The sequence below is a fragment of the Talpa occidentalis genome, unplaced genomic scaffold (genome assembly GCF_014898055.3).
Source record: "Talpa occidentalis isolate TD23 unplaced genomic scaffold, MPIMG_talOcc4v2.1 talOcc4.17, whole genome shotgun sequence".
NCBI lineage: Eukaryota > Metazoa > Chordata > Mammalia > Eulipotyphla > Talpidae > Talpa > Talpa occidentalis.
The window spans coordinates 13,537,551-13,550,248 of NW_023601754.1; the positions used below are offsets into that span (position 1 = coordinate 13,537,551).

Genomic DNA, 12,698 nt, shown 5'->3' on the forward strand with positions numbered 1-12,698 from the left:
AGTGTGAGATGATTCCAGCTGCTCTGCTCTGGTAGCTCATCTAAGCTGTGGTCAGTAACCTGCTGGCTGGCGGGAGCCGACTGCGAGCAGCTCTTCCCCGCTCAGCACTATCTAGTGAGGACCTTGAAATCTGCCACAGAGGGAGCATTTACACCACAGGACTTGACAAATGCTCTAAAGCAGGACTTTCCCCCCACTAGAGAACAAGTTATTAAACACTTAGCAGCATGTCGTTACCTGAACTTCTCTCTCATGAGCCAAAATGTAATGACATTGGGGAAAAGGTCTATTAGCATTTTTTTCCCCTAAAAATTGGACTGTGATGCAAAAGACTTGAGCCAGAAGAGTTTGATATATTCCCAGTGCTCAATTGTTTCTTGCTTTAAAAAAACTGTAAGTATGTCATTTTACATGTTCACAGTGCACATCTGGGTTCTCTAGCATGGCATAAAAAAAAAGTCATTTCCAGAACCACATACATTAGGTCAGTGTATTAAGAATGCATATCCCAAGGTGAAACATTCAAACCACTCACTTAGGAGTTAGACATACTGATTGACAATGTGATCTCATGCTAAAAGGACAACATCTCTCTATTCAATGTCTATTTTTTGATCTAAATATCCAGAAATCTCTGACAGAACCACAAAACTGTTATTCTCAGTGCCCTATAAAAACATGTTAGGATTTTTTTATTTAGTGAGTATCTGGAGTGAGAGATGGAATATGCCCACACAGATCAAACTGCCCATCACCAAAGTAAGTCCAGCTTGGCAAAAGATTGCAAGTACTGTCTTCTGTAAAACAATATGAATATAAAAGAGTATGAATAATCATGAATGTTATTAGTGATCTTAAGTGTTCTTTATTCTGTGCATTTAAAATGGTATGCGCTCTCTCTCTTTCTTAATTTATGTATCTAACATTGGTGATCCACAAGTGTGCCCAACACAAGCACACACTCTCAGTGAGCCTCCGATATTTGAAGTCTGGCGGTAGTTTTCTTAGCTTCAAGTGAAAGGCTTTCTCCAGTCTGGCTCCACTCTCCTTACTTGTCTTAATGACCACTGCCCTCTCCACGCACCTCGCTCCCTCCAGTCCAATTACTGCCATGCTGAAAAATGTGCCTTGCATTTGTCCGTCCTCGTCATTCTTCTGCTTGGAAGACTCCAACCCTTCACTTTGACCTTTCGAAATCCCTTTCTAGAAGCTGAATGAAATGTTTCGGTTTCCTAAGTCACTCAGCCAGCAGTACTCTCCATGCCTTAAACTTCTTTAGTGTATTCTGTGTCAGTTCTTCATCCAATAGGTATCAGCAGCTGATGTGACATCTTATTCTTTCATAAAAGATAAAGCTCTGCGAAGGTGGAAGCAATAGCATAAGTGCAAAAGATCAGGCTCTGGAATCAGAGCTGACTTTACCGCAGTGCGGTGACCTTTCCCAAGTGCCTCTACCATCCTTGGCCTCAGCTTCTTCATGTCTAAATTAGGGAAGATGATAGTTCCATTCCTTAGGCTTATCGTGAGAATCCAGCTCATGTGTCGTTGAATATAGGTGATTTCTGTTATAGCTGGCAGATCGCAGTTATTCCTGGGATTTCCTTTGATTTTGTATGTGCTGATGGTTATGTTGATCACTTTTTTTTTTTTTTTTTTGTGGGACCCTTGCCAGCGGCCAGGGAACGAACTAGCGCTACAGAGGCTGCGGGCTTAACCACTGCGCCACCAGGGGAGGCCCTATGTTGATCACATTTTGTCTCAGGTTTTTAGGTTGTAAATTGTGGGTGTTAGTGATGGTGATTAGAATAATATTGATAATTCCACCTATATACTGGTTTCTGTGTTTGAAACACAGTTTGATTTTACACACACAGTTCGATTTTACAAAGTTGGATTCAAATGTGACAGTGATATTCTAATACGGAATTTGATTCTTATTAATTTAACAAACACAAATGAGACTCATCCTATGAGTTCTCATATGATCTGGCATTAACTTTTTCCAGTTTGTGATGGAGGAGACAAATTTTGTTCTCTCTTATGATGGATGGTATTTAGGGGTTTTTAAAGAGGGTGGTATTTCATAATCTTCTAGTTTCTTGTGCTTCCATAATTTTTATTAAGAATTAAGAATGTCTTGATTCAATATTTAACATCTCGTTTCTGCTTTCTTCCTAATTTGAAAAGGTATGAGGAGTTTGTTAATCGTGCAAATTTAAGATATTTAATTAGGTTGATGCTATTAATCAGTATTCAGCAAATATTCATTTCTTCATTAGAATTCAAGACACATTTCAGATATTCCAAAAGAGATTGCTGGGAATTAATCAGAACTATTTCTTAGAAAGGAAATGGCAAAACAGAAAATGTTTAAGACCCCTTGAAATTTTGACTTTGCTCATTTTATGTAGTTATTATACGTAGCTTGTCATTTTACGTAGTTATCATATAGAAAGCAACTCTTCTAGCCCTTGGATCTTCTGTGGTAATCTCAGAATCTGTCTATCTATTGCTGAGTTTGGTCATATTAGAACAGGAACAGCTCAGCTGATGATAAGCCTCACTTTTATATCTGGCCAGCTCAAAGTTTGATTTTGCAAAGTTGAATTCAAATGTGACAGTGATATTCTAATATGAAATTTGATTCTTATTAATTTAACAAACACAAATGAGACTCATCCTATGAGTTCTCATATGTAACAGGCTAGATTGGGGGAGAGGTGGTATTTGAGCTGCCTTTGAGAGCCGGAGGAAAGGAAGTCCTGCCCGAGTGAATAGCATGGGAAAGCTAAAATTCAGTAAAGTTGTGGAGAATAAGATTCCATAAAAAAATGCCCTGTGTTCAAGGCTTTAACACCAGATTGAAGTTGTATTTTGCTGTGCCAAAAAGGATGCCCTTTATCACCATGAGAAAAATTATTCAGCCTGCTTTTACCAAGCAGCTCTGGGAACAATGGTAAAAATAGATTGGTTATTTAAGAGGCAAGTATTGAAGATTTGAGGGAAGCCTCTGCCTTTCAGGTGGGAACACAATTTCCTGTTTTTCTGCCAAAGCTTGTAAACATATGCAAATCCTACTGGCCTGTGTTCTTAACTTTCATTATCCTAGAAGAGTTGCCTCTCCTTTTCAAAGTGAATCACCCCACAGCCTTCTCTACCTGTTGGGTTTCCTCAGGATTCCTATTCAGCTTGAAGTTACACATCTTTCAAATTTTATTCCAATTTACTGTTGGGACAACCATTCAGAAAGTTCTCCAGGCTGTCATCCTTCACTTTCCAAGTGTCTCCTTGTCCTCCCAGCATCTAACATTTGAAAGGTGATCCACAAATTACCAAGTCCTGCTGGTTCTAACTCACTATTAAGATCTCTCACATGGCCACAATCCAGCAATGAACTAAACACACAAAGCTTTTATTCCCATTGCCATGAGTTAGATAATAAACTGTCTATCCACCCACATACCTGCCTAGCAGAATAAGGTCTAGGGAATGATAGAAGAGAGAAAGGTAAGATAAACGTGTTATCTATGTACATATAGATGTAAATACACATATACACATACACCAATAAATATATATACACACAAAGATATGAATGTATAGTGTAGTTGGAGAAGTTCTCTCTGATGGATCGACATTTCATCAAAGACCTGAAAGAATGAACAAATAGATAGCCGAGGGTGGGGGTAGCAAGAGTGAGGGCTTGGGATCCTTTACCACAAGGAATAGGTTAGAAGCATGCATGGTTAGGATGCATTGATTTGGAAAGGAGAGAAGACAAAGAAGAAAAGTAGCATATCTTTCCATTCTTTCACTTACTCATCCCAAAATTATATCTGTACTCAGCAGCTCTCAAATAAGTACAGAAAATAGGTATTTAAAAAATATTTAACAAAACAAGGGCACACACTAAGGTAGGGATAATAAGAGGTAAAAGTTACAATGAAAATCACTTTGGAGGTAACACTGACCAGACCTGGTCATTTCTATACACACAGAAATATCTATTATGGAAAGAAGATAATTAGACACGATTATAAGATTTTAGTCTGAGTGACTTAAGATGGAATGATGGCCATCTGGTTTTGACAGGCAGTAAGGCTCTCATTTTTGGAATGTTGAGTTTGAGATAGGTATAGAGAGTCTATAAATAGATGTATAGGAAGCATTCAGGACTTGGGGTACAGATTTCAGAGGAAAGTCAGAGCTAAAAATAAAGATCTAGTCTTCAGCATTCAAAAAAACGTCATTGCAGCCCTAGGCATGAAAAATGTAGTCCACTAAGAATGTAAAGTAACATAGGAGAGGCAAGTTGTGTTAACTTTTAAACAAACATAAAGGAAGGGGCATCTATGAAGGATGCTGAAAAGGGCTCGTCAGATAAGTCGAGAAATAACCGAGTAGTTGCAGTGGCTGTGGCACTAAAGATGGGCTTGCGCTAAGTGACAAAATTTTGATCATGCTTCTGATTGCCTGTAGTGGAGTATTAATAAGTCCCTTTTAAGCGCGTGGGTGAGGACCCACAGCCAGGCAACCCATTCAATATCGGGGCTGCCCTATAACACCTGGTTATTTTTCCCACAGCCCATTTACTGAATTAGATGGGTATTCTAAAGATACAGGATGTCAACACAGCAAAATATTCAGCCAATATTCATTTATTGTTGTTCTTTTGCTTTGAAGGCATCGCCCCTCAAGAATTACATAAATCATTAATTCAATATTGAAACTCTACTTGTAGGTCATCTGGGAGTTTCCCTTAAGGGTAATGCTCATGCCATCATATTTTCCCTCCTGTTTGTATCCAGTCTTACATATAATTTTGCAAAAATGAAAGACTTTAAATATTTTATGAAGGGTGTATAATGCAACACAATTTTCTTCTCAGTTATGCATCCATTGAAAGAAAATTGTGCATTTAAATGAAAACACGAAGTTCTTGACATTTATATTTCACTATTAAGCTTAGCTGAATCTGGAAATATTACATTCATATTTCCTAAAATTACAAATTGCTAATTGTTAAAACCACTTTATTGAGGTATGATTGATATACAAAAAGCTGTTCATGTTTAATGTATACAACTCGATGAGTTTGGAGATGAGTGTGTACCCATGAAACCATCACTGTAATCAAGGTCATAAACTTATTCATCACCTCCAGAAATTTCTTTCCACTTCCTTTAAGTTTTTTCTTTTATGGTAATTAAGAAAAATTAAAACGCAAAATTCTGAATTCTGCAGGTCGATCCAAACAGCAACACAAACTGACTTTTAGAAAAAATTTCACCTTTGTCTTTTGGCTCAGAGGAGGCCCAGAATCTTGGTTCTTCTGACACCAGCTGCCTCCACCAGGCTGCTTAACTTTGACCCCAGTGAATCAAAGTCATATGCCTGAGGTGCACCAGTGGGGAAGTTGGTGCCATGTCTGTCCTGGCCTCCAAGATTGGCCCTGTGGGTCTGTTCTTCAAAAAGATATTACCAAGACAACCAGTGAATGGGAGTGAGGATTATGGGGAAACAGCATTCAGAACAGACTGACTGAGGTGGAGGTGGTACCAGCAGCCTCTGCCCTCATCCTCAAAGTTGTCAAGAGTCTGCCTAGTATCAGAAGGGAGCAGAAAACATTAAGCACAGTGGAAATAGCACATTTGATGAAATTGTCAACATAGCTTGACAGATGTGGCACAGATCTTTAGCTAGAGAACTCTCAGGCACCATTAAAGAGGTCCTGGGCCTGCTCAGTCTGTGGGCTACACTGCCAATGGCTGCCACCCTCATGACATCGTAGTTGATATCAGCAGTGGTGCGGTAGAGAGCTCAGCCAGTTAAGAGCTACAAAGGACAATATTTCAATAAAAGATCACTTAACAAACAATGGGAAACACATTTTTTTTTCCAGAAAATGATATAATAAAAGCAGTAACAATTTCAACATCATCATCCATGCTGGCAGTTGTTTTTTACTTTTTGCATATCAGAAGTATTTGCTTTTTACAGTGATTGTAGTTGTCACCATGAATTGAGATGCTTCTGCTAGGATGCTGTTTTCCAGTTGTTAACATCCTCCTCTGTAGTAACAGTGTGTGGGGAGATGCAGAGGTGTGGATGAGATTCACAGCGTTGCCAGAAGCAGTTTGAAATTGGCTAGTCAGATGCATGACCTATTTTTTTGGTCCATCTTTTCTGATCCAGAAAATGTTTGCATTAACTCTCATTCCCACTGGAAGCCCTACTTTATTATGACTCAATGGATCAATATCCACTGGGAACCATGAACTATGATAGGTGACCTGACAGTCGTGTGAAAGGCCTCATTGGTTTGAGTGGAAATGAGTTGCTTTGTGAGACTTTCTTTCTATCAAAAAAAAAAAAAAAGGACAATTCAGAACTTTCCATTATACATTACAAATAGACACAAGATGGAGATAAATAGCAAAATGATGTGTTTTTTCCCTCTTATGCTTGCATTTTCCCACCTTTCACATCCTGACGGAATAGATCACATACCCTTGAAATACTAGGTAAATTTTTATCTTGGTAAAGCCAGGGATATATTTGCTTAATCTTTCTTAAGCAGAAAAATTAGTGGCATACAACTTTAGAAGGTATTGATTCCTCAGTTTATGAGGTACAATGACAGAAGTACACGTTTATAACCACAGGTTAAAGTCAGATTAATAAGTAACAGAGCTTGTCTTGGAAAAATCATCCTGTGTTGTTCGTCACATTTGCATCTTCGCTGTTTGAGCCCAGTGAAATATTCCCAAATCAGGCATGTTGGAACCTGATTTTTTTATGTAACAAAATGAAGAAATCATTTAAAACACATGTAATAACTGAGGATAATCCAAAGACATCTACATGTATGTCAGTCACTGGCAAAATTAATGGTAGCCTATCACAATTTTGGTTTAAGCTGCATGTGTATTTTGTCTCACTATTTAAAAAAATAAAATGATAGCCCTTGTGTGCCCTGCTATTTGTACATAGGCCAGGAGCCAGATGGAGCTGGCTAGGGTGCTCAGATGTTAGAGGAAGCAATTCATTTGTGTAGCAAAAAGGTCTGCAACTGAAAGCATTTCCAGAATTGAATGTATGCACAGGGGAATATTGTACCTGCTGGCTTTAGCTCTAAATTCTCTTTGTGTCCCCATGCTACCATGCTACTGTACAGAGCACTGTATCTATTAAAGCCAGTATATAAAACATCTGTATCTATACATTTATATCTACTTCTGTGTATTTGTGTAAATATACATACATGCATGTATACATACACACATACATACATTATATATTCACATACATTTATTTCTGCCCAAGTCTGACGGAAATCACTATGATGTTCAAAGGATGTTGAGTGATTCTGTTCTAGAGTGAATGTGACCGTAGCCATGCTGCATGTATGAGAAAATACTTTTTGAACCAGAGAGCGGCATTGATTCGAATATTGAGCAGGGAACCAAAACTGATACTGGGAAAAACCACCGGGTACCCAGAGACCCCAAACAGCTAAGGATAAAAGCCCATGTTGCCCGTGAGAAGTTCAGTGAGAAGTTCAAAGACAATAGAGAGAGAGAAGAAGAGTAGGAGAGACCAGGATTTCAAAATACAGCCTCCTTACCAAACTCTGAAGTTAACCATCTCCTCAAGAGCCAAAGTTCAGCCAAACAGGCAGGACTCAAAGTGGAGCACCCAAGGCCCACAGCATTGCTGCCTGAGCCAATCAAGTTGTTTTCTACCAGGGAGAACAACCAAGAGGGTCTGCAGTTTCCAAAGGCCTGGGAGAGAGGGGAGAGAACTAAAGTTCAAATTGTGCCACCCAAGCTGAATCACCCATATGGTCGAGATGGTGGCCGCCATGGTCTCTCAGGAGAGCTGGATTGTCCTGCCTGCCAAAGCGCTAAAGCTGGAGGAGCGCGTGCGCGTGCGCGTGCACACACACACATACACACACACACACTCTCTTAGTGTTTCAGACTCCATATTGGCCCCTCAGCTCCACCACTTGCACCCAGAGACCCCCGTCCAGGAAGTCAGGTTCACAGCATGCCTGGATGCCTGGAGTTGTGGTGTGGTGATGGGAGTGGGGAACGTGGGGCTCATGCTTTCTGGGACTCCCACCACCAGGCTGCCACCTCTAGTAATTCTGGATGACCACCAGTGGATACCTGCAGTTAAAATTGCTCTTAATAATCCAAATATAGTTGTATAAAATGATTTATATAAAATGCGTAATTAGCAGCCTTTAATTTACAGGTTTAGAACCTGTAAGAAGATACAGTACATTAATCATTCTGATTTAAAACACTAGTTGGTATGATTTTCTTAGGCCAGTTTCAGACCGCTGAATCCAAAGGCTATGTTAATAGTTGAAGAATAACATGGAAGTCCCATGTATTTTTCAGTGTTGTCAAAACCATAGCAGCAGCGAGTATTGTTCTAAAGTGGAACAGATGCAATTTGCTATTCAATCCCAAGACTGTTTCTCTTATGTGCCCATGTATTAGATCACCTCAGACCTCTCCAGCCTTCACTGGGTAAAGTAGCCTCTTTTTGGTTATATCAGTTTCTTCCCAAATGCTCATACTTTTTGATTTCTTCATCTTTTCTCTATTCCTTTCCAAAATTCCTCCGGGCACATGAGGAATGCAGATGATACCGTGGCGCAGTTGGGTGGCAGGTTTCCCTGGAATATTTTGGTTTTATGTTGGTGTCTACCACAGATCATTGGTTGTATCCCTGTATTCTGGGTCAGTGAAATCTGCCAAGGTTGCTTGGGTTGGTTCTAACTCTGGATGTTTATGGACATGCACTGCCAAATGCAGTATCCAGTCTATCCCTTGGACTGTCCTCTTGGCAAAGGTGGTCACCCTTGGCTATATCTGGGTCCCCTGACACCTCATGTGCCGTTCAGATTCCCTGAAGCTGACGGGGACAGTCTTTGACTTCATATACAGAGCTGGTACACAGTAGTTGTTGGGTACTGCCTCTAACATGAAGAATCCCTCTGGTCAGCTTCCAGTCAGACCTTCATTCACTTCCAAGCTTTGTTCTTTACCTTCTTCTCTTAGACTCTGTAGAATGGTTTTGGGGGAGCATGATTCATAAGGCAGAAAAATGGAACATACTGTTCTAATGAAAAAAAAAATCTCTCTTGTCAAGAAAAAATTGCACTGGATTGAGTTAAATAGACAAGAAAGACTTTATTCAAAACTGGAGCAGTGGGGTCAAGCCTACTGCAAGAGGGATAAGAGACTGAACTCAACTCTGTTAAAACAAAAGGTGGGAGTGTTTTTTAAGAGCTGGGCTAAGCCTGTGGAAAAGTACGGTGAGAACATTAAGGGAGAAGTTGGTCAATGTGATTAGACCATTTGTGCTTGCTAATTGGCACTTATGGAAGTTAGTTCCTACCCTCCCACTGAGATGGGGGAGGTGGGGGCGCTATCTTTCTTGATGATTACACTTCAAAGGGATGACTCAGGCCCTTGAGAAAGACATTCTTGGATTGTAAAACTGAAAAGAAACTTGATGAAGATTTATGTTTCAAGGAGCGGAAATAAATTTACAATTGCAAGTTTCCTAAATTAAATGCTCGAAGAAAAGGGAGGTCAGAGACCTATGTCAGGAAGAAGGCTGTTTGAAGTTTAGTCAAACAGAAGAGATTGTTAAGGCCATCTTGGTCTCAAGCATCACTCATAATGTCTCCCATTGTCTGTGAAACAAAAGTTTCCATGATGAAGTAGCACTTAAATAAAATATGTATAGTCAAGACCGAATTGAAGAAGTAAACTAAACCTGGAGATAAACGTAATTCATTAATTGGAAGCATGATGTATGGTATAATATGTTTCATCATTTTTACAAATTAGGAAAATACTAAATGATTTTATCATCTAAATGCTTGGCATGGGTTTTGCACTTTTAACTTTCTGATATACTATGCCCTAGTAAAGCTGACTTTTCCAGTCATTTTGTGTAAATAATATATGTTGGGTGCAAGAGAGTGACTTCAGTTTCTTGACCCAGAAGGAGTGATAGGGGGACATTTGGCTCATGACAGCTTATCATCTCTGTCTGGCTGGGGAAGATAAAAAAATAAAGATAGGGAAGCAAAAAATGGTTTTTCAACCTCTGGGATTCTGTCAGTGTGCTCCTTCTGATGCATGATGTCATTTACTGAAATGACCTGCCTACTGTAATAGATCTAAATCGAAACTTTTAGAAAAGCATCGTAATGGGCTTAGGAAGCAAAACACAGGCAAGTCCTGATTCTCATTTGAATTTCTAGACATCATGTGTTGTTGAAAGTCATTTTTCTAGAAACTACTAATTGGAATAACATAAAACTTGCTGTGAAGAAAAAAAAAATAAAGGCACCAGACTTGGTGCTTCTGTAACTTTATTCTAACCTTCCCGAGTAAATTTGGCTGTCACAATTTGCAAATCAAATATACCAATCAAAATGCCCGAACAGAGTGAGAATGTAAATATTTACTTTTCAATCCACTGAATTATTAAAGATTTCAGAAATGTTTGATCTGGCAATACAAGAGGTAGGATTGAAAGTCAGTCTGCCAATTCGCCGTGAGGGAAAATTGATCAACAACAGAGAACTAAAACCTAAGAGAATTTAGTGAGGAATTATTAATTTAGAAACTTGCTGGGGAAATGAATTGAAAAGCACCTCTTTTTTCATTGCGTATATAAAAAATCCAAAACAAAGCAACAAATACATCTAGGAAATGTAGTTTATAAATGACTACACTGTATAACTTTGAGACAGTTGGTGTCAATGCTAGTGTGTGGAGGGTGTGTATGTTTGTGTGTGCGCACATCAGCCAAATGCCTGAATCTTCGGTTTGAGAACCTCATGAAAAATACTGTGCTAGAAAGGAAAGTGCCCTGCACTTTTATTTAGTTTCGTTCCAGCTCTAGCTTTGCCACTAGTTGGTGAATGAATTTACACAGACTTAGACACTACGGTTACAGATTTATTTCATTCTTTTATGCATTCTGTTAAGCACCTACTATGTGTCAAGTAATATGCTGGACACTAAGATTCTATCAGTGAACAAAACAGGTGAAGACTTCTGGCCTCGTGGAACAAAACAAAGGACAAACAAGAAATACAATAAGGAAGAAAGGTATATGCTATGTTTGATGATGTCAGTTTCTGTCGAAAAAACCAAAACCTGGTAAGAGTAAGACAAATGGGAGCAGGATTTCTGGGTGGAAGGAATTTTAAATATGGCAGACCAGGAGATGCCTCTATGAGAGGCATTGGTTTTGAGCAAAGACTTGAAAATGGTAAAGCAGTAGCCCCATGTGTCTCAGAGAAGAGAGTTCCAGGCAGAAAGGACAGGTTAATAAAGAGGGGAGGGGATGGGGAATGGAGGCTAGGGTTTGCTCAAAGAACCTCAAGGAGGCCATGTTAGTGGAGGGGCAGGAGGTCAAACATGGGGTGGGACTGACCTAGGGGGTGGGTCATCTGGGACTCCATAGATCATACAGTAACGATTTCATCTTTCACTCTGTAAAATCGAGATGTACTGCAGCGTTTTGAGCGCAGGTATTATAAACATATTGTGCGGAGACTAGAGTGTCAGTGAGCAAAGGTGGAAGACGGGAGACTTGTTAGGTGACTGTTGCAAGGATCTGGGCTAGAATGATGTGGGTTGAACCAAAGGATCTGAGGATGGGGGAGTACTGGGAAATAAATGCGCCAAAAACATTTCCTTGGTGAGAGAGAGAGAAAGTCAACCATGATTCCACCCCCCCCCTTTTTTTTTCTGTTCTGTGAAACTGAAAGAATGGAATTATAAACTGGGATGGGGAAAAGGGTGAACAAAACAGGATTTGGGGAGAAGAACAAGAGTTTGGTTTGGTAAATGTTAAAGAGATCCCGTAGGGAGTTGGATACTCAAGTCTGATGTTCATGGAAGAGGCCTCAGGTTATTGGCACGTAGTAAGATGAAATCCACAAGGCTAAAAGAGGCCACCACGGGGTGAATGTAGATCCAGAAAAAGCAGGGCAAGGCCCGAAGTCTTGGAGCATATCAAACTGGAGATGATTAGAGAGAAAAGGAAGCTCCAGCAATGGTGCCTGGGAAGGAGCAGCAATGAGCTAGGAAGAAAATCAAGAGAGTGACCTTAGGGGGACACTAAGAGAGCAGTCTGTCAGGCGCTGGGGGCAGTCTAAAGTAGCAGGTGATGGGAACTGTGGCTAAAAGCTGACCATTTATTCACGTGAAGATCATTGCTAATGTTGACAAGAGCAGTTTCAGTGGAGATGAGAAACCTTGGAGGTTTAAGCAGGACTTATTTGAAGAAGGCTGACTTACAAACAGAGTGGCGTCAAAAGAAGTCTTTATTTTAAAATAGGAAAAATAATCGTGCTTATCCTGGATGGAAATGAACCATTAAAGAGTAAAAAAAAAAAAAAAGAAGGTCATGGAACTGGAAATGCAGGTGTGTCGGCAGGCTCAGCCAGACGTGGGGTGCTGGCCATCTCGTCAGGACTTGGTCTTGCTTTATCTCCAAAATCCTAATGCCTAATGCTATCTTCCCAGCATTTGTAGCAGAAAGGAGGGCTCTTCTGTTATCCCAGCCAAATCTTGGAACTGCTCCCGCTGGCTTGGCTAGGTGACCTCTCCGTTGCCAGAACAGTCACCATGCGGTACCAGCGAAGGCCA

The 12,698-nt window shown here is 40.0% G+C and overlaps 1 protein-coding gene and 1 pseudogene across 5 annotated transcripts in view; both read left to right on the plus strand.

Annotated features, from left to right (window-relative positions):
• Nucleotides 1-12,698, plus strand: part of CNTNAP4 (contactin associated protein family member 4) — a 271,211-nt gene that overhangs the window by 87,658 nt on the left and 170,855 nt on the right. The window lies entirely within an intron of this gene.
• Nucleotides 727-5,914, plus strand: LOC119250274 (60S ribosomal protein L12-like; annotated as a pseudogene).